Source organism: Pelophylax lessonae (genome assembly GCF_965119305.1).
Source record: "Pelophylax lessonae genome assembly, chromosome: 11".
Lineage (NCBI taxonomy): Eukaryota > Metazoa > Chordata > Amphibia > Anura > Ranidae > Pelophylax > Pelophylax lessonae.
In genome coordinates, this window is record NC_138778.1 from 59,734,286 (window position 1) to 59,758,049 (window position 23,764).

The window sequence follows — 23,764 nt, forward strand, 5'->3', positions numbered from 1 at the left end:
CTGATCACACGGATCTACTATGTAGATCCATTGATCAGTGTCCTTACAGCTCAAGCCACAGCCAATCACAGTAGAAAGCACGCCCCTAGGGACACACACAGCCCCTCCCTCCCAAATAAAGTTAACCCCTTCACTACCAGTGTATTTTTACAGTAACAGTGCATATGTATAGCACTGATTACTGTAGAAATGTCACTGGTAACCCCAAAAGTGTCAAAAATGTCAGTCAAGGGTCCGATCTGTCCGCCGCAATGTCGCAGTACCGCAAAAAAAAATCGCAGATCGCCGCCATTACGCGTTAAAAAAAAAAACAACAAAAATGACAAAAATCTTTCCCTTTGTTAGTAAACGCGATAACTTTTGCGCAAACCAATAAAAATACGCTTTTTGCGATTTTTTTTACCAAACATAGATAGGATAAAACAAATTGGCCGAAAATGTTAAAAAATTTTGATTTTTACATTTTTTTTTTGGGGAATTTCATATAAAAAAATGTGAAAAATATTGCTATTTTTGCAAAATTGTCGCTCTTTTTTTGTTTATAGCGTGTGATCAAAAAATCGCACAGGTGATCAAATACCACCAAAAGAAAGCTCTGTTTGTGGGAAAAAAAGGACGTCAAATTCGTTTAGGTTATAGCGTCGCACGACCGCGCAATTGTCCGTTAAAGTCACGCAGTGCCAAATTGCAAAATACCCCCTGGTCTTTTAGCAGGAAAATCCTCCGGGGCTTAAGTGGTTAAATAGGCCGCCCTAGGCATTGCCACCAAAGACGAAAAGTAGCTAGTACATATTTGATAGTGTATAATGTATTTTGTTTTCTACCTTCGTATTCCAATTGTACATCAATTGTTTATTATTTTTAAATCAATTGTTGTATTATTAATAAAATATATATTGCATTGACAAATCTTTACACACATTTGTACTATTGCATATTTACAATTGCTTGGATTGTGTACATTACTGAAGAAATAAAATGTAGTGAATATTTATGTATACATAAATGCATTTTATACGCATTTTCTTTTGCACTGTAAACAATAAAGGCGAGCTTTTGTTGTCTGCTTTGAAGATAATGATTCCCTATACAATGACAAATACATTTATTACTCTAAAAGGGTTACATTTCAGGAAAAACAATAACACAGACTACCCTAGTCAAGAAAGGAATGGTTTGTTATACTTGGTTGCATCTACAGATTTCTATAGTATTCTGACCATGACATTATGCTTTTTCATTCCCATTACCCACAATGGCAACACAATTTCTCTATAGTTTTTAATATATCATACCCTATTTAGTAACATCCAAAATGGAATTTTTTGACAGTCAATTAATAACAATATATAATTTGGCTACATAATAAATGTATAATAGTGGAAAATAATTTCTCTTGGGAATGGCATGGAAGCAGTGACAGAAAACAATAAGGCAAGCCAAGATTCAGAGAAACTGAAGTTTGAAAATACTAAAGATCAAAGGGTGTAATAATCCATGTTTTCAACCAAGATTTTAACCTTTTTTTCACGAAAGATTTAATTAGAAAAATTTGTAAATCTTGTGAGAAATTTGTTCGAATTTTCCCCAAATTCCACAATGCCACCATATGGGTACCATGTTACCCCGAGAAGTCCAAGATATTACCAGCACACCATGTTCAGATAATCAGACAGGACACTTTAAAAGTCGCCAACAGAAAGCAATGACATTTGAAGGCCACTAAGGACCTCTTCCTCAGCATGCAATGACCATGGTAGCCATTTGTGGCTTTGAAATGATTGTGCTTTCTGTTGATGACTTTAAAGTCTCCTGTTTGTTTATCTGAACATGGTGCTGGTGATATCTTGAACTGGATTTATGATTTGGTGTCACCAACCGCCATTTTACCACAGCACCCTTCTATGGCTGGTCTAATTGTTGTATAGAGTTTGCTGGAGTCTTTGTATTTATATTACCAGGAGAGTCACATCCCCTAATACGTTTATATAAAATGATTCTGATTTATTTTATGTGGATTGGTAATTTCAGTGCTAAAGACTTTTTTGGACATCAGATTTTTAGGCACGAGGGATTTGGCCTATTGTCAATTGATGCTAAGAATTTTCATCATAATTGCAGTTATTCTATTTATGTGACAGAACTATTTTATTGAACAAGACATTTGTTTTCATTTTAATTAGGTTCAAGTGGAACTACACTTAGCTCTGCTCCAGTGATATGACATCTGTAAGTTCCTTTGCTGGCACCAACATGTTGGCTTCTGCAGAGATCTTCAATCAACATCATTAGCCATCATGGGATGATGTAACCCCTGCACATGTGCATACGAGTTCATTCATCCCGCCACCCGGCAGATGCTGGGATTGTACATTGAGCAAAAGAAGATTTTGAACAGGAAGATTTTGAACAGGAAGCCTTTTTTTTTTTTTGCAAAAGAGACCTTCTTACTTGCTATTTCTTTCAAACTGAGAGGGTCTTCAGTCCTGTGTAGTCTCCAAGTTGTGACTTGGGGCTTACACAGAGCTTTTTGTCTTCACTTCAAGTTGGTCAGGGGAATGAAGGGAAAAAGCAGCCTGTAGGGCCAGGCATTAATGTGTACCTATTGTTGCATAAGCAAAATCACAGGTTTACTTTAAAATGGAACTAAAGCCTTTTGTTTTTTAAATTGTAAGCAGGCAAACTGTTTATTGCAGAAGAGAAATGTCTCTTCTGCAGTAAAATAAAACCACCTGCCTGGTTGGAGTCTTAGATTGCATACTTTCCAGCATTGTGCCTATGTGCCGGGGTAACTGAACTCCTGTGCATGCGCGAAAGTTATGTTCTCTCGCACTAGCCAATTAAAATGGAACCCGGAATAAGCCAGAATAAGCCTTGTTGGCGTTGGACAATTGAAGCTAAGGTAAGTATCTTGGACTTTGGTTCCACTTTAGGTTAACAGTTTGGTTAAAGTTAAATGGCACTTTTCCACTGCAAGTACCGGCTCGGCTCTACTCGGCCCTGCTTGGCCCGGTTTGCTTTTCCACTGCTGGTACCGCATGGTACGGTGTTGGAACGGTTCGGTACGGTACGGTATGGTTTGCTTTTCCACTAAAGTAGTACTAAAGTTAAGTGGGTGGGATAACAACAGGGTGGGTGAGATTCTCTGGCCAATCAGTGGCTAGTAGTGACTGCATGCAAAGGATTGTGGGATATGGTGCCGGGTATGGTACCTCTTGGAACCACAATCGAGGTGGTACTGTTTTTGAGAGCCGTACCGTTCGGTTCCATGCAGTGGAAAAGCGCCGCCGTACCGTACCGTACCGAACCGTTCCAACACCATACCATGCGGTACCAGCAGTGGAAAAGCACAAAAGCAAGCCAAACCGTTCGGTTCCATGCAGTGGAAAAGCGCCAAAAGTGGAACTGCTCTTGTGCTCTGCTCTATGTGTCAAAGTTTTACAATGCCTCATGGGATGTGTAGTTCTGCAACAGCTGCAGGGCCGTAGTTTGGGAATCCCTGCTATTGAGAGTTCGTATTCCAAAGAATAAGATTTAGACAAGTTGTGCTGCACTGAGCAGGCAGGTAAACAAAAATTTGATTTTTCCAACAGCTTACCTGTAAAAATGTATTGGAGTACATCACGGGACACAGAGCAGCCATATTAATTACTATGTGGGTTATGCGCCACCTATAGGTGAATGGACACTGGCAGATCAATCAAATAGGAAGTCCTCTCCTATATAACCCCTCCTACACAGGAAGTACCTCAGTTTTGAATATCCCAAAAAGAGGGAAGAGACCCTTGTTTCCCGTGATGTACTCCAAGGAAATGATTTTAAAGGTAAGCTGTAGGAAAAATATTTTTTTTTTTATCGTACATCACGGGACACAGAGCAGCCATAATAATTACTATGTGGGATATCGTCCCAAAGCAATACCCTTGAGGGGAGGGAGGCGCAATCACAGAAACTGCCACCTGAGAAGGACATATTCTGCTGCGCATAACATACTGTGGCCAAAGCAGTATCCCCTGTGGCTTTGATATCCATCTGTGAATGTATGAACCAAAGACCATGTAGTGGCCTTAAACACCAGAGCCACTGACACCCGATGGCCCAAGATGCCCCCACACACCTGGTAGTGAGCACTTTTACCAAAAAGGAGTGGGTACCTTCCTCTTTCAAGCCATAGGCTTGAATAGTTAACTGGCGGATCCAATGAAAAAAATTGTTAACTTGGATGCCTCCTGCCCTTCCTGGGCTCTGCTGGTAACATGCCTGATCTCTCATAGAAATGACCCACATTTCATTAAGTAGCCATGGGCTAAATTTATGTCTCAGAGGCCTTGCTGATCCTTCAGCCCACATAGTCCACCAAAAATGGCAACCCTTCTACTTCCTGTCTATACAGGAGTAGGCCATGCTGAGAGAAACCTGCACCCTGGCCACTGGGAGAAAGACCAGATCGATAGATATCTCTTTTTTTTTATTATTATTTAAAGAGAAACTGCAAAATGCAGACTTACCCTTCCTGCTGCAGGACCCTGAGCTAACAGTCCAATCTTCACCCATCACGACGGGCTTAGTCAAAAAATATTTTCAGGGACTTGGTTCCCCTAATCTAGGGTCCACTCCCCTAGACCTGTGTAGCTCTATGGTGGAAAACACCTTGGTCAGAACAAACACTTCACAGGGTTCCATTACGCAGTGTCCAGCGCTAAAAGGCTGCATTACAGGCATACCTCGAGGAATCTTCTCTCCTATCCAATGAGGCTTGGGTACCATCCATTGTGGCTGACAGCTTTTTCGAATGGATCTGAATGAAATCCCTGATTCTTAACAGAACAGACCAGACCTCTAAGTACATGTATCACACATCAGTGACCACCACCTTACAGACACTGACAAAAAACCGAGGTACTTCCTGTGTAGTAGGGGATATATAGGGGAGGACTTCCTGTTTGATTGATCTGCCAGTGTCCATTCACCTATAGGTGGCACATATCCCACATAGTAATTATTATGGCTACTCCGTCCCATTATGTATGATAAAGAAAAGGCATAGACACATGGATACAATTAAAAAAAAAATTTATTATCTATATTTATAACTGAAATTGATCCATAATTACATATATTAAGATGGTCTCTAATATGTTTGGGTAAAGCAAAAAATAGATGTGTATAACAACTCTGAAGGAATACTCTTTCCTTTTAAATATATCACTAAAAAACTGCCAAATATAGTATTCAATTGTTGCAAATATAGAAATGTTGTAGATTCTCTGAGCACTTTTTACTTTCAAGAGATTTGGTCACTACAGTGACTCTTCTGTTGTCATGGGATTGGCCGAGGTGTTGACCATTACTAAAATGTTTGGTTATGTACAATCCTTTAAAATATTAAATCTCAGTCAGTTATTGGAGAAACTGCCTGGGAGGCATAAATAACCATAATACATTTGAATCACTTTCAGTATATTGATTGAACAGTAAGGTGCCATTCCTAGCTTGGATCTGATGCATCATGTGGTATTTCAGTAAGTTCAGAAAGTTTTCTAGCTAACAAACCATTAAATTTATTAGTGTTCACATAAAAGTATCGTTTTATCCATCCCAGTGCTTTTTGCGGCATTGCCCTGTAGATATATTTGTATCTCTGATCTTGATTTTTGCAGTTCTTGTAGACTTGGTTTGCTACTTTTTATGTGCTTTATCTATATCGGTAATAAGCTGTGTCTGTTGGTTTATTCTGCCATTCTGTTGGATTTTTATAATGGGCAATTTATATAAATTCTAAAATGTTCCATTTTACAGTTTTCACTTCTGTATTGATTAACAATGGCTATATCTGTTGTGCACATAATACATAAGCACCCAAAGGGATTTCCATGGTAACCGTCAGGTATTGCCTTCAGTGCATGCAGATTTTTTTGAGTTTGCCTGTATTAAGGAAACAATTCATTTGAAACCCTGTATCAGATAATTCCTTGGAAGGACAGACTGTCTAATGTGTTTCTTGAAGCCAACAGAGATGCATTTTTTGTTTAAGATATTAAAGGGACTCTGCCATAAAAATATATATATTTAAAATACAGATGTACTTGTAATGAATAAACCTCTTCTGTTCTCTGTGCTGCCAAATGCTGTTCCAGTGAAGAACAGATGCATGAAGTTTCTTAAGAAACCGACACTTCCAGAAGTGTCAATCTACTGTGTTTCCTGCAGCACATGTTGCTTCCTCCTGCCATCCCTCAAACCATTACAGGGCACAGTGGTAACATGGAAGGTTTATTGGAGGAACAATAATACTTAAAGCGGAGTTCCACCCTGGGACATTTTTTTTTAATAAAAATACCCCCGTGACAGTCCGGGCTAGTGCATTCCACAATGGATAGCCTCTGATCTGTCCCAGGTTGCACTTACCTGAGAGAAGAAATACTTACCTTGAAAATGTATTGTCCAGCGCTGCCATCTCAGGCGTGGGCAGCTTGAAGCCAGCGCGATCCTCTTCTGTGTCCTCTTCCGTCTTCTTCGGTCCCACGATGCACTGCACCGGCCCCGCCGTCACTTCCGGTGCGGCAGCGTCATCCCTGCACAGCTTCTGGGCATGCCCAGAAGCTGTTTAGCAAGGTATGACGGCACCTGCACCGGAACTGACGTCGGGCCGGTGCAGGCGCATTGATTCCTGGGAGCGATGACGTTCAGCTCCCAGGAATCATTGCAAAGCCAGGAAGTGACGAATCGCCGTGGCCGCCGAGGGGAGGAAGAGGAAGTAAGGTAAGTATATTTTCTTCTAAACCAGGTAAGTAAAAAAAAAAAAAATTGCGATTATCCATTTGTTTTTCAGGTGATCTCGAGTGAGAAGATGGAGGTAAGTTTAATTTTAGGGTGGAACTCCGCTTTAAGTGTAAAATGCCGAAACAAAGTTCTCCTGCAGCATCAGATCTAATGCAAACCAATACACTCGATAGCTGTATCAAGATACGAAATACAAAACTCTTTTTTACCAATAACACTTTATTAAAACAGACAGATCTGAAACTCCAGAGGTTAACCCACTGTATCAGAACCTACTCTTAAAGTGCCGCTAAATAAGATCCTAAAAGCACAATATCTCTTCGTCAAAAGTCACAATTTATTTTCCCAATCCTGTGTTGTGGAAACATCTTTCAACGTGGTCATAAAATCTTATAACAAAGTTCATGCTGAATATAGAACTTCACAGAGCCCCAGCTGAGGATCCGTCATATAATACAAGTTAATTATGACTGAAGTGCTCTAAGGGGAGATAAGAGGAAACTGCCTTCAAACATCCTCGATGAAGCAATGTACCACTGATGTATATTATAAGTATAGCATATGGAACATTTTTTTGTAACAGCCCTTAAAATGGAACTTTATGTATAAATTAAAAACGAGTGACCAGACAAGCTTTTTTTCCCCCCAAAGAGATATACTAATGTAGCACACTTCCCAGCCATTTTGCTGGATATGGGTCCGCCTGGGTTACCACTAGAAACAACAGCACATTTAAGCATGTTCTCCAAGTGTGAACACTGAGACAATGACCAGTCCAGTATCTTTGGGTTTTTGTATTTATTTGGTAACTTGGATGGGAGAACGGATGAGTGGAATTCTCCTTTGGCTCAACTATGCACAAATTGCTAGGGACAAATGAAAAATGCTGATTGGCGCTGACCTGACGCTGGCTGGATGCCGGCCAACGCCGATTAACGCTGGTTAACGCTGGCCTGCTGCCTGTTAACACTGAACTGACTTCTGACTGCTTTCCTGGATAAAGAAGTCCTCTTTAGCCCCCTTAAGCACTCCTTGCTGAGGTAGCTACTTGTATACACTGCTGCACTGCTGAACACTTCAGGGCCCGCACCGGCGTCCCATTTCACTGTCTTATATTCAGGGCTTAGACTCTGGCACCCCATTTCTAAGCCTTCTCTACTGGTTAGCTGGCTCCCGGATCCCTTTGACCTTCTGGAGTGGTCCCCTCTCCTAGCAGACCCCTGGGCAGTTTCGAGTACTCCAAATACTGTGTTTCCTGGAAATTTCTGCCCAACAGCTCCACTCGGTCCACAGCACTCTGGATCCCTCTCTGCAGCCCAGCTCAACCTTCGACCTCTAGGCCGACCGCCCAGGACACCTTCTCTAACTCTGACAGGAGGAGAGACAGCCGTCAGCCTCCTCCTGGGGTTCTGCTTCCCGCCAAAGACACTCTGTCATGTGCTCCCCTCAGACTAATACCCCATCCCAGGATGTATTGCGGCAGATTGCACCCTCTGAGATAGATACAAGCCCCAGGACGCTATTGGCCAGGTTTCCTCCACTGCCCAACAAGAGCCCTTATTGGACACAGTGGGGAGACTCCCCAGACTCAACAGACACCCCTGGAAACACATGACAGCCTAGCTGAACAATCAGCCCCCCTGATAAGCAGACAGGGCCGTATAAATGCTTTTTCCTAGGACCTACCTAGGAGGGTGCTACATCAACTAAGGCAGGCCATACAATAACCACATTTCTTTCCTTCAACCACTTGTAGAAGGAAAGGAAATTGCTAGATTTCCCTAACAACACATTTAATGCTGATAGAGCAATCCCTCCCGTGGAGTTCTTGTATTCTGACAGCGGGAGGTTTCCCAGCCGTCAGAATACAATGATCACTGCTAGCGGCTTTAGCTGCCTGAAGTAATTGCATGAAAAACCTGACAGGCTGGTTGTACTGAACTCAAATGAGGGATTTGACTTCAGTACAACCAGCCTGCCTATACATGGATCAAAATGTTGCCAGTTCCTGCTGCACTGGCCACATTTTAATCCATCTATGGCAGGCTTAGGTCTATGGCTGGCTTGGGTCTCTTTTGCAGTAAATTACTTTTACTTATCTGTTCAGTAAACAATGTCAGGATATGCGGGAATGAATGAATATGCTGGTGTTATGTTATCTCGACAGAGTCTGTCCAAATGGCCGAAGATCCTGAACACAAATGAAGACTGGGTAAAGATGTCAGCATCACTAAGGGGGCGTCCGCATCACTGAGGGGGCTTGCGGACGTCACTGTGGGGATGTGAGTATAGTTTCAAATCAATTTAGGTGCTTTGATCATGGATATTCCACAAATGATACATAGTGCTTAGGTATGAACTTAGCAGATGTGTCCCCCCTCTTACCGCACGCCGGATACATCTCATGCTTTCAAAGATTGTAAAATGACAAAGATTTGTATAGATTTATCCCCTGCAAGTTTATCATTTTATCTTAAATTTGAATATAAAGTGTGTATACAACACATACCAGGGTTTATCCTGGTGAAGTCGTGGTTTTAAGATAACATGTATTATTGTAGTTAGTCCCCAATAGATGTACCCTGCTACTTTGTGGGATTCCAGGATTTATGAGGGACCTTGGTGACATGGTTGGCATATCTATTATTTGCACCATATATTAAAATTTCAGATAGGATAATGGGATGATATTTCTTATTTTGATACAGATATTGAGTGTTTTTGTTTGTATTAAATATGAAGTAACTTTTTCTAAAATATAACTCTGTGAGTTCAAGGCATACTTTGTTTGGATCTTTATATGCAAGTATTATTGAATCTGGTTGTGTATGTTGGCATCTTGTCTAGTTAAGACAAAAAAGGTTTATAACCCACACTTGTGATATATTAAATGCAAGGACGTGGCAAGGTACATTTTGTTTTATGCTTTTGTTGAAAGGAGAAGCCACTGAGCACAGCAGGCAACATGAGATCAACACTCCCAGATGTGTCGGTTTCAGTAGGAACTTCAGGTAGCAATTACTCTTTACTGGAATATTGTGAAGTATTTACTCCATTCTTCACAGCTACATCTATTTTTTAGGCCGCATGGACACAGGTATGAATCTATGCTCAAAATATGCTGGATTTTTTCTTCCAGAACATTGCAGAAAAAATGCCTACATTATCTCATGCTTATGCACATACAGCACTGAGTGTATAAATGCATTCTTGTTCAATAGCTTTATTACATTTCAATCAGTTTACAATAGTCAGATTACAAACATGGCAACCATAGGTCTATTTAACAAACCACGGTACATAAAATACATTGGAATAAGTTGGAATAACAAGAAAATAGGTTACGAGATAGGCAGTTGTTGACTACATTTTCAAGTATCACGATCAAACATAGTGGCATAACTGACCACCATAAGTAATTGTGGGTAGGAAAAGGTAGGGTATAGTAAACATAACTAGGTACTAGCTCTAGCTGCATGCAACCACTAGGGATGATCGAACTTGAAAAGTTCGGTTCGACCAGAACACCCGAATTTCGCAAAAGTTTGTTTCGGATTCCAGAACCCCATTGAAATCAATGGGACCCGAACTTCTGGAATAAAAAAACACCATTTTGAAGCCCTAAAACCCAATAAATGCCCCTAAAATGTGCCTAGGGTTCTGGGCCATGCCCCAGGGACTATGAATCAGGCAAAGAAAATTCTTAAAAATTGTCGTTTTTGATATATATATATGTATATATGTAACCCCTAACCCAGAATCTGCATAGTGGGGTAACCCTGACATGGCAGAGTTCGGTCACCCTGACATGGCAGAGTCAGTTCACCCTAAACTACACTATGGTCACCCTGACATGGCAGAGTCAGTTCACCCTAAACTACACTACGGTCACCCTGACATGGCAGAGTCAGGTCACCTAAACTACACTACGGTCACCCTGACATGGCAGAGTCAGGTCTCCCTAAACTACACTACGGTCACCCTGACACTTAAAGCTATCCCTACAAAAACTAGATTTTTGAATCTAACTATAGTGGTATATAGTACCCTAACTACACTGCATACACCTTTCCTCACACTAATAATTACAAAATGACACGGGAGCTTTACAAGCAGCAGGAGAAACACAAATGCTTCCACTCTCTTCCACAGCCTCTGTATTACAGTGCTAGAGTTTTGGCGGGCTAGGTTATATACTGGGGGGAGTATTTACTCTTGATTGGGCTCTGGACCCCGTAGTCACTCCAATCACATTTTACTGATGTTTCTGGGCCAATCATGGGCTTTTAAAGCCCAGTTCCTGTCCCAGTGCATTTTGGGCGGTTCTGGTGGCCGAATTCTGAACTTTTACCGCAAAAAGTTCGGAATTCGGCCGAATTTCGAACACCCAATGTTTCGGGTTGAACCGATGTTCGACCTGAACCGTTCGATCATCCCTAACAACCACATGGAGAAACCAGGATGCCAAAGAATAATAAAAGAGGTAGGGGTTGAGGAAGACTAGAAGAAGAAAGAAAGAAGTGGTAAAGGGAGGGAGTATGGAGAGATGAGAGAAGATCAAAATTCCAGAGGTTGGGCAAATGGTAGTGGGGGGTTGACGGCACATCGTCAAGTGACTAGCATAAATGCATTCTTCTGGCCAGAATATTAATTTATTCTGGTCATTGGAATACATTTATGCTCATACGTGCATGTTTGTATGTGTTTACGCATATTTACACCTGTAAATGCCTATGGGTGCATGTCCACATAGGCTAACATAGAGGTGCCTTTACAGGCTTAAAAAAAAAAAAAAAATCACTGAATATCTGTATAAGCAGTGTATTTTAGGCCCTGTGAGATTCTAAAGTTACATTTTTGGCCATAGATGAGAAATGTAGATATACCATAAGATCTTGTTTGTTATTCTGCTTCATGATTTTTGTACCCCAAGTTAGGTTATAGAGAAATAGGAGACTGAAAATGGAACATTAGGGTAAGCAAAGCCATTATTTTAGTTTTGGATGAATGGAAAAGGGTTGGAACCCCTGTCAGTTTGTTATTGCTGTCTATATTCCCACTAAGGAGATCCATGCTTTCTATTTGTACTAGTGTACTGCTATTACTGAGATTGAAAGCTAGAGAAAATCCAACGTTTTTTTGCCGAAACAGGAGCAGAGTAGAATCTTTCTATTGGGGCACTTGTTTTGTTCACAGCTGTTTAAAAGGATATTTCCCTCACTCTTGAGAGATTTCCTTGCACTTCCTGTTGTGGTTACAGAACTGGAAGTGAATGCAAGTCTCCACATTAATAAATATTAATAAAAAATAAATAAAAAAAAAAGCAAAACAAAAAACTGTCAGGGGTTTTAACTATTCCCTACTCCATCCAAATGTTTGGCTTTAGACATACACTATATTGTCCTTGCTCTTAATTCATCCCAAAGGTGTTCTATCGGGTTGAGGTCAGGTCAGTCCAGTTCCTCCACCCTAAACTTGCTATTAAACCATATGGGCTAAGACTGAGATACCATTATACTTTAGGTGCGTGTAAAGGCAGGCGCCCCAAAACTTTTGACAATAAAATGTACTTTAAAAAATATTGTCCAGATATATCTATTCCAGGCTATAGTCTGCAAGGGTATTTTTAATCAAAACCTGAATTTATCTTTATTGAACTGTATCTGTCATTTTGGATCTTGATCTCAGATCATCTATCATCACTTTTATAGGTAACACTGATGGCTTGCATTAGTAAGCGAGGATATCCAGTGGTGTATTCTGGTTTTGTGCTGCCCTAGGCAAGACAAAAATCGGATGTCCCCTTATCAAATTTGTCCCACCCCTTCCTGTTTGAGATCTACGCCTTCATCTGTGGGCTCCACCCCTTCCTCTTTAATATCCACATCTTCCTGTCAGAGCTCCACCTCTTCAAAGGTGGGGAGAGAGAGGGGTGTGAGAGAGAGAGAGGATGGGAGAGAGGGGGGTGAGAGAAAGAAGGAGAGGGAAAGGTGAGGAGAGAGAGATAGGGGCTAAAAGAGAGAGGGGGTGAGAGATAGAGGGCAATGCGAGAGTAGGGGGGGCAGCATGACAAGCTTGGGGCAGTGAAACAGAGGACTCTCTCATCTGGTATGTATCTACACATCATACTGTTGATTTATATATCTTATGCTTATTGGTACAATAGACACATTGTGATTCACATATATAAATGTACTCTCTTCTTGTACTACTTTTCATTTTGTCATAATTTAGTATTGATTGGTGTATTTTAGATTCCTAGTCTGAGATCTGGCCCCTCTTTTTGGACCATTGAAAAAGGCAATTGACCGAAATGCGTGTGGTCTCATCCGGACATCTCAGCCATTTCCAGTATATGAGACGTAAACTATGGCCATGTTTTAATGTTATGTTTTATGTTTCTTTGTGAATTATATTTTGTATTTCATTTGTCTAATAATTGGTTTATACTCATGACATACTCAAGTCCTGGTCATTGCCTCTAAAGTCCCACTCCTCATGGGAATTTTTCTATGGTCTATCATATAGGGATGTTGGCAAATCCCAGGGCAAACACTTAACCCGAATAATTATTTCGTGAAACAGGAAGGGGCAGTGGGACAGAAGGGGGGCAGTGGGTCAGGAGGGGCAGTGAGACAGGTGGGGGGGCAGTAGGAGAGGTGGGGGACATGCTGCAGCTTAGGTGGGAGAGCCAGAATCTCCTTGATACGGTGCTGGAGGCAAATCAATGTTAAGCAGAAATTTCTTCAGCCAGCCGAGGTCTGGAAGGAACATGCCAGTGGAAAATGGAACATGGCTACTCACACACTAAAACTGCCCCCAAAATCACCTCCCCCCACCTCCTCCATGTATACACAGATTAAAAGTGTGCACTACCCCAGTCCACCAAAGCTGAAACGGGGGTTGGGACAGAGGTTAGGACCACTATGCCGACAGCAGAGATCTATCACTACCTAAAAGTAGGGGCACTGGTTGGCTATGATCTCCAACCATACTGTATAAATATAAATCACGGATCTGCATCCACTACTCCTCTGCCACCACGGGGGACTACAGCTAACAAAAAAAAATTATGAATCTCCAGCAAGTGGCTGGCCATCGTGACGCCCCCCCCCCCCCACGCTAAAAAATGCCTACACCCCTGAGGATACCCATCATAGCTATGGGCCAATAGTGAGACACAAGTTCACCTTAGGAACTTTATACTCAGCGGGATCCCCATTACAGAACATTTCTGACAAATATGAAGTGTAGGTGACACCATCATCACCTGTTACAAACTGTTGCACTTCACTAGCGTCATTGAGTGAGCATAAAGGAAACCAGGAGCAGGAATTTTACAAGTGAATATGGGAAATAAACATTTGCAAATGCTCATACATAGATGGTCTTATTAAAGTTTAATGGCCCTTTAACTGGAAAATAGAATCAACTAAAGAAACATTATAAATTCATAACGTATTCATAATATGCATGTCATTGTTATCTTTACCTACTGCCGCAGTAAATGATATAAATAATACATAACATTCATGAAAGGTAGAGGACGAAAAAAAAAAAAAAACAGATTTATGACAAACTCCTGAATAAGGGACGTGTTTTCTGTAACCCGAGGAAAAAATATATACGTGCAGAACATTATGAATGGTTCACGCAAGCGGAGAGAGTTATTGGACGTTTTATAATATCCGCCTGTACTTTGGCAACCAAAAATGTAATAAATGCTGTAATTCTCTGTAGAGGTTTTCATAGATGATGGGAAGCATCCTCCTCCTTTTTCAGGTCAGATGGGGCTGATACAGGGGGACAAAGCTATGAAAAAATTGAAATATGTCACATATTAGTAATTCACTAGGTGAATGGGCTCTCTATATGTTCCCAATTCCACCCACCTGCTATCCAATGTGTGCCTGATACATGTGAGCTGTCTAAGTGCTCACACTTTATTTACTGCGCTCCTTGCCTCAGTTCCTTATTCCAAGGAAGGCTCTGATGGAGACACATTTGAACTATGCTATTTAGAACACAATGTCACTTCACTCTCACCAGTAATAAAATACACTGCCTCCTATTAGATTTATTATATTGATTCAATCTACTTATTTTTTGTATTGTGTTCCACTTTGAGGGCTCTTAAGCTGGCCACTTAGGGATCAACGCTTATGTTTTGGCCAGAGCAACCAGTATAAGGATCAAAGGTTTTTTTTTTTTTTTTTTTACATATGCTATGTAAGTGGTCCAATTCTTTCAGTATGGAGAATTTTAGGTAAAGCTGTCACAATCTCAGGCAGATCAAACAGAATAAAATACACCATAAGGGGTAACGATCAGTAAGTCATGCCTAGGGATGAATGAACCTGCCGGGGTTCAGTTAAAAACCATTTAGTGAATCCAACTAGAAGTCCAAACTTTGAGCTTAACCTTTTGAAGTGTATGGAAATTTTTTTTTTTTTTTTTTTTTTTTTTAAGTTCTGCCCATTTGTAGGGCTAATAAGCAAGCTATTGTCAAACCAAAAGCTTGGGGACATGTACCGAAGCCAAGATTAAAAAAAAAAGTTGAGAGAATTCAAAGTAGCCCTACCGACAATTTTCTGGCAGTAGTTCCTTGACAGGTACATGCATTGGATGGAAGCACTATAACTTTTGGTGAAGGCTCTACAACAGTGGTCCTCAACTCCGGTCCTTGAGGCCCACTAACAGGCCAGGTTTGCAAGATAACTAAATTACATCACAGGTGATCTCATTTGCTGCTCAGTGATTGCAGTATTCTAGTCTGCATCTCCCCAAGGTAATACTTAAAATCTGGCCTGTTAGTGGGCCCCAAGGACCAGAGTTGAGGACCACTGCTCTACAATACCCTTTATGAGTAGCTCTCCCTAATATCTCAAACACACAGTAACGATATGGCCTCTTTTTTTTTCTTTTAGAAAGATGACTGGGTTAATAATTCCTTCAAACTATTGGCTCTTGTGAATCAGTTGGCCAGGGCAAATTCTATGCCCTGCATTATAATCCTTATTTCTGTTGGAGAACCTGCACAATTTTTGATCAAACGTTTGCAAATTTGCAAACTTGTGCAATTCACCACAAACACAAAATGATGTTAATCTAGACTTGCACTGTACAAATCTAGCTCACCAGGGCCTATCCCATTGTAGAGTTGATGCCATTGTGCTCCCAGGCACCATGTATTTTCATATATTCTAGAGGATCTCTACATAGCTGGAAAAGGTGGACAATAGAGAGGAATTCTTCAAGAGGTGGAGGAGAGTGGTTACCATTGAGGTGAGTAGGGGAGGTGCAGGCGTAAAAAATATGGGGACCCATGTGAGGCAGTTGGGAGGGATGGGGAGACGAACTGACTTTTAAGCTCTGCCATACACATTTGAATTTTGTGCAGATATTTATAAGAACAAAATTGTGGTAGCTTAAATGGATTGTAAAGGCAGAAGGTTTTTTTTTTTTAATCTAAATACATTCTATGCATTAAGTTAAAAAAACCTTCTGTGTGCAGCAGCCCCCCTAATACTTACCGGAGCCCGTTTTTATCCAGCGATGTTGCAGGAGTGTCTGAGCTGCCCAGGACTCCCCTCCTCATTGGCTGAGACAGCAGCATGACACAATTGGCTCCCGCTGCTGTCAATTAAAATCATTTAGCCAATCAGGAGAGAGATGGGGTGGGGCCAAGTCACAGCTCCATGTCTGAATGGACACAGGTTAGCTCGGGTGTCCCTAGAGCAAGCTGCTTGCTGTGGGGGCACTCAACAGGAGGAAGGGGCCAGGAAAACCGAAGAGGAACCTGAGAAGAGGAAGAGGTGTAAATCCAACTGCATGGAGCAGGTAAGTATACCATGTTTGTTATTTAAAAAAAAAAAAAACTAGACTTTACAATCACTTGTTGGTGTCAGTACCTCTTCTCTTTCTTCTTTGAACAAACCTAGCTCACCCCAACCCTTTCCACCTACTTATCCTCACTAGTTTAGCCTTGAATATAATCGATGCCCTTATTAACCAATAGGAGACCCTGTAAGGATATGGTCATGTGCAAAAATGAATACTTTGTTAGCAGAGCGGGGAAGTATTAGAACCTTCTGTCACTGTTTTATTTACTTATGTAAAATTATAGTTTATGGAAGAGATTGAAATATCCTTGGCTAGGCAGCTCCAGTTCCCCAGGTGGGCAACTAAGAGGAACCTTTGGGGTTGATTTCACAAAGCTAGAGAGAGAAAAATGTGGTGCAGCTCCGCATAGAAGCCAATCAGCTTACAGTTTTTTTTTTTTTTCAATCGTTTTTTATTAAAGTTTTTCAACATACAACAAGTATTTTCCGTCAGCAGTACAAAGATCAAGACAATAAAGACATGATAAACCATAGCATATACCGTAAATTGTACAGAGTACCTCGAGGCTCTAGCAAAGCTCTGGGGGGCTCCAAGATTACGCCAAGATACTATAGCCAGGGCGCCACTTAAGGCCGAGGCGGGACACCCACGAGGCCCGACACCCCACTGGGAGCTTACTGTGCCGTCGCCCCTGGCCCCCCCCCCAACCAATCCCACATCAGAGCTTCTGCGGACCCCCCATAGACCATAGATCCAAACTTTTCTCTCCCTTCTCCCGCCATGCCAAGAGTAGAGGACAGATCAGGCCCTTGAGGTACCGTGCAATAATTAGAAAAATGATAACAGTCAAATTTGAAAACCAGTAGACCAGCAACTGGACAGTCCAAACAAACAGAGCCTCCTGTATTCAGTTAACATTTTATTTTTTTTTTTTGTCAAAGCTTAATTGAACAATCTGAAGTTAGAAACTGATTGTCTACCATGCACAGCTGCACCAGCTTTTACACTTTCCCATTTTAGAAAATCAACCCCTTTGGGTCAAGATCCAGATGAAAGGAGAGAGGAGCACCACACTAACTGTTGTAATGCATCATATAAAAAATGGATACATACAAGAAGACAGACACACAAGCCTTTTGCAGTGTTTTTTGTAATCTCTCAAAGAACAATGATAAATCGATGTACTAGCTGGTTCCAAGGCAACAGATAACAAAACAAATGGTTCCCAGCTGTGTAACTCATATTTCCTTATAGATTCATTTACTTAGCAAGATAAACATCACAATATGGTATTCGGCACAATTGTATTGTCTTAAAACAACAAGGTACAAGCTGAAATCTCAGTTCCTTACATCTGTCAAGACAGCCATTCTGACAGGTCATGTGATGACCGATGAAATCCTTAGACGATTGCTTCACACCATCTCAACATCTACATCCTCTGTCCAGAAAAACTGTTCTGGGCAGGAAACTGCAATACTGGCCTATTGATGTATCGGCAGAGTGCAATACTGACTCAGATAAAATGTTCCAGCATGTCCAAAGATTATCACGTTCAGTCATGCTACAATTTGATCCTAAATTTGAAGAGTCCATTGAAAAGACAGTACACTCTTTCTTGTTTTTTTTTTTATTTTTTTTTATTTTGATAAATGATTTGATTACATTGAAGAAAAGCAGGATAGAAAATGTAGTCACATAACTCACATCTTCAAGGCTAAATTAAAGTTAAAGTGTTACCAAACCCCTAACAGTAAAATCAGTCTGTATATGCAGTAAAGCATGCTTGTTATGCTCACTGTGGAATCTAAGGGGTCAATCCTCTGCACTGTATGAAATGCCTGTTTGTTCTTGCCTTCTTGGATCCTCCCCTTCTTCCACATTCCCCAATCCATCTCCTGATAAGACAGAGCTTTGCAGTCACTCTGCACATGATCAGTTTGGGTACTGCTAGAGAGTTATTTTCTCTCCTTGGGAGGATGCATGGGATTGACACAGGGCCAATAAGCACTGTTCAGGCAGAGGATCAGGGGTCCTAATAGGACAGACAGAGGAGAATGAAAACGTCTCCTTCAAGCTTTAACCAGACACTGATAGAAGTCAAAAGACTGCTATATACTGCAGATGAGTTTAGCAGTTTATATTTACTAAAAGAATTGCATTTCCATGTTCTGTGTACTGTGGCAAACTAGATATAGTGAATGCAGGTTCCTGGGTTTAGTAACACTTTATCCTTTTTTTTTTTTTTTTTAATTCCAGCTTCTCTATGTACCAATATACTATTAATGTACCTCTGTTGCAGAAAAGAAAAAGCTTTCTTTATGTTCCAGGACTCAGGAGAGGCACAATTCAGCCTCCAGTCTCCTATAGAACACTCCTCAATTACCCATCCTGATATTCGGTATTTGGGACAAGAAAACTGTTAATGAACCAAGGAAGTAGTTCAGCAGCTGACCTCAATACACACCCTGCACCTGCCCTCCCCCTCCAGAAGATTGCTTCTGCCCACCTTTGTAGTTCTAGGCAATCATTGTCAGTGAGCACAGTTCTTGCTGTACACACAGCCATCAATTATTTTGTACCTTCTTCTTGCATAGATCATTCCTTTGGCAGATTGTGCAGTAGCTGAGTGATAATCAGGGCTTTTTTTCTCAGAGAATAGGTGCTGGAACTCCCCACTTCTGAGTCACCCCTCGTCTCCGTCCCTACCCACCTCTGAGCACCAACCCTTGGTTTTACCCACTACCCACCTCCAAGCACCATCCCTTGGTTCCACCCCCTGCCCACCTATGAGCACCACCCCTTGGTTCCACCCCCTGCCCACCTATGAGCACCGTCCCTTGGTTTCAGCCCCTATCCACCTCTGAGCACCGTCCCTAGGTTCCACCTCTACCCACCTCCAAGCACCGTCCCTTGGGTCCACCCCCTACCCACCTCCGAGCACCGACCCTTGGTTTCAGCCCCTACCCACCTCCGAGCACCGTTCCAGGGTTGCACCTCTACCCACCTCCAAGCACCGTCCCTTGGTTCCACCCCCTACCCACCTCTGAGCACCTTCCCTTGGTTCCATCCCCTACTCACCTCCGAGCACCATCCCTTGGTTACACCCCCTACCCACCTCCCAGCACCATCCCTTGGTTACACCCCCTACCCCCCTCTGAGCACCATCCCTTGGTTCCACCCCCTACCCACCTCCCAACACCACCTAATTTAGAGAATACAGAACCAAGTATCATTTTATTGTGCTAAGCAGTTTGTATGGAATTAGTTAATAGTAACAAGAAAAGCAGTAAAATAGATCCCCTGGAATCAGCAACAATAGACCCCCCCCCATCAATAGATCCCCCAGCAACAATAAATCCTCCACTGCAACAATAGCCCCACCCACAACAAAATGCCCTCCAGCAACAATAGATTTACCCCAGCAACAATAGATCCCCCAGCAGCCAGCATCAATAGGCCCTTCAGCTCACCCCTTTACCATTGCATACATTCAGACTGGAGGTTCCGGAACTGCGTTCCTGCTAAAAAAAATCCCTGGTGATAATACCCTATGTGCAGCAGAACTGAACTACCGAAAACAGGAGAAGCGTGTACCTGGAGGTCTGTTCACAATCCACTATCCAATCTGATTGTACAATCTTCTTTAGATCTACCATCAACTATGTAATGCAAGAGCCTGCCTGACTGGATACAGAATGAATGGATAGATAGGTGTGTCCTCCTATTATATAGTTATGGTAAAACTAAAGGATATTGTCAAGAGATTGTACAATCAGATTTTATGGCCACCTTTATACACCTAAAATCAACTAGTTACCATTAATATTTAACGGCACTCCAAACGCAAAAATAGACACGCAGTAAAAAAACACAATGTGCAAAATGCCCCATGAGCTACTTTGCTGTGTTTGTTGGGCATAGAGCAAAAAAATACACAATCATTGGTTGTCTGTGCCACATTTACCACCCATTTGCCCCCAGATCCTTTAAAAAAATATTCTCACAATCATTTGTGGTCAGTAAAGCTGGCTATAGAGGGGTCAAAATTTGGCTTGTTCAGCAGGTGCCAGTTGAATTACGATCCATGTATAGGCAGGCTGGTTGTACTGCAGTTGATCACAAGGTACAGTGCCATTTTAACTGGCTCTATACATGGTGCCTGTGTTCAGTGGCTGTCCAAGACCAATGTGTGCTGGAGGTGTGATGTCACTGAGACCAGGAAAGATCTAGCAAGGCGAAGTAGAACTTAGAAATGATATAATACAGAATGAGTTAACCCTTTCTCCAAAAAATAATGAAGCAGGGTTCTGCTTAACCGTCTGTTCCCCATCCCTCCCCCCCGCCGGGTGTGCAGAGCGGTGTGTCCTCCCTTCTTTCCCACCGACTGATCAGATGTGTATGCAGTGCTGGGCAGCTATTGGATGGTCATGCTGGCTCGCCTCATCTGCTGCTGCGTTCTACCCCGCTGCTGCGAACTGTACAGAGTGGCTGACAGGCAGCACTTGATTTATGTACCTAATGTGTCTGTGTAAACCCCCCCCCCCCTACACTTCTACTTTTCTCCCCCCACCTTCATGGCATCAGGGATCAGATCCAGTCACTGGGTTCAAGAGAAAGAGCATCAGCAAGAACTCACTGTGCAGGTGCTATGGATATTGGGAATTCTAGTTCTCAAAGATTTATAGTTACCAGCAGGGCTTTTTTTCAGCAGGAACGCGGGGAAACACAGTTCCGGCACCTCCAATGGGTGATGGAGGGTCTACTGATGCTGGCTGCTGGGAGATCTTTTGTTGCTGGAGGGGATCTATTTTTGCATGGCAATCTATTGTTGCTGGTGGAGGATCTTTTGATAGTGAGGGTTACTTGTTGCTAGAAGGGATCTACTGTTTAGGGAGGGGTCTACTGTTGCTGGCTGCTAGAGAGTCTATTGATGCTGGCTGCTGGGAGATCTTTTGCTGCTGCTGTGGGGGATCTATTTTATTGCTTTTCTTGTTATCATAACCTAATTCCATACATTCCACTACAAAATTATACTTGGCTCTATATTCTCTAAAAGAGTCTGTACTGGAAGCTGGGTAGGGGGTGGAACCAAGGGTTAGTGCTCAGAGGTGGGTAGGGGTGGAACCAAGAGTTAGTGCTCAGAGGTGGGTAGGGGGCGGAGACACAAAGTAACTTAGAAGGGGGAGTTCCTGCACCTTTTCTCTGAGAAAAAAAGCCCTGGTTACCAGAATTGAATTACAACAAGCCACTATATGAACTGTTTTCTCAGTCAAATCTGCTGAGATTGGGGTAGTGATTAAAAGAGAGCAACGGGGACAGACACGCAGTCAGGGCCTGTGCTTCACAGCCAAGGGACTGGAGCAATTAAAGATGAGCTAAGAGGAGTGGACCTTTTGCTGTGCACGTTCCCCCACATCAGGGAGAGGGGACATACCTGCACCCAAGCCTGCTGGAGCTGCCTTGAGAAAGATAGAATCGCTGTTTTCTTTAGAGTCCAAGCTTAGAGTCTGTGGCCTGTGTGAGGATCTGGGACCTGATCACTGGGAATCGCACATTACTAAGTTTTTGGGACCAGAGTAGCTACCTGCCAGGAAGTAGTGAGCTTAACTGCATTCCCTAACCGCCAGCCACACACAGTTAGCCAAACCAGAGACTTTTCCAGCTTGTAAGGGTAGGTGGGTGGTACCTTTCCATGTTCTCCTCCTCATTGGGTGCCAAGTGTAGGTCACATAGGAGGCTTACCCTGGGGTGAGTTCTTCTGGGCTACACTAGACACCTGTAACAGGTTAACTGAACTACTCATGGGGTACCTTTTCTTCTGTACCGTTTTCTTCAATGCCTCAGGACAAGGCTGAGGCCCCCATTCGGGAATACTTGACCTGAAGGCAGGCCTCTGATTTTAGAGATTAATGTGAACTGTGTCCACTTGCACCATAACTGTTCTCCAGTTAACTCTCGGGCCCCCGTAACAATGTAAACCTTACTGTAGCTTGCATTTTGGAGGGACACACTGAGCCTTGTCCACATCCACCCATCCAGCCCATCACTACTACCTCACTCCCAGTAATGGTAGGGGATCCGGGCATGCACCCAGCGCAGACTCCATGGATGCACTTAACTCTTACTCTCCCATACCTGTGCACAGGCTGGGGACCTCTGAAGCATGAGTCTGCTCCGGTTTCTATGGGAGATGGACTGCTCTTGGAGAGTGTGCTGACAACTCTCTCCTGCAAGAGGCTACCCCTCCTGCCACAGGTGGTTCATGGCAGGCTGCTTGGTAAACCTCTGTTACCCTTGGTAACCACTCTTGTATTGATGTTTTCATACCCCAAGGTGCCTTACTGTCCTGAGCCGTGGAAATGTCCTGGTTACTTGCATTACACCCCTTGAGTCACTACAGTCCAGGCGGGAACAAAGTTTGAAAAGCTTTACTTAAAAAGTGCAACATATTACAAAGTCCAACACATCAAAGTCTTTCCTACTACATTCCTAATCCAAACTCAGGCTACCTACAAGGGTAGAGTCTTTGTGTAATAAAGGGGTTTCATCAGTGGCATTCCCCAATGGCTGTTGTTTTTAGGAGACAAACCCCAGGTTCCAATGACTTCCTACATCATGGTCATTTCAGCAGCAGCAGGCGACATTATCTTACTCCGCATAAGTATGGCTCTCCAACTCTCTCCCCTTTGGGCTCTCTGCTCCAGACCACTGTCCCTCTCTTATACCAAAGGATCAGTGGGTCAGGCCCAAAGAAAAGCCCACTAAACGGAAGAATCAGGAAAAAAAATAATTCTCACCCTCCTGTCTGGGGCAACACCTAACTAACTTGGTTGCAACAGGGTTGTTGATCAATTAGCACTCTTAAAGGAATGGTGCACTACCAAAAGAAGGGCCCCACCGAAAGCCAGCCAACACTCAGAACTAGACTCCAGGTACTTTGACCACCTCCAGGGGTACCCCACACTGTAGGCATAAAGTGTACACCAGGACTCTTTCTGACTTTCCTGAACTGATTGAGGTTATTTAGTGACTCTAGTAGCCCAGTTAAGATTCAAGGTAACAGTGCTGTAGTTTCTTTAGGTGCAAGTTAGCAAACTGCTGCCTATTATAGTGCTCATTTGTCTATGCATTTGTC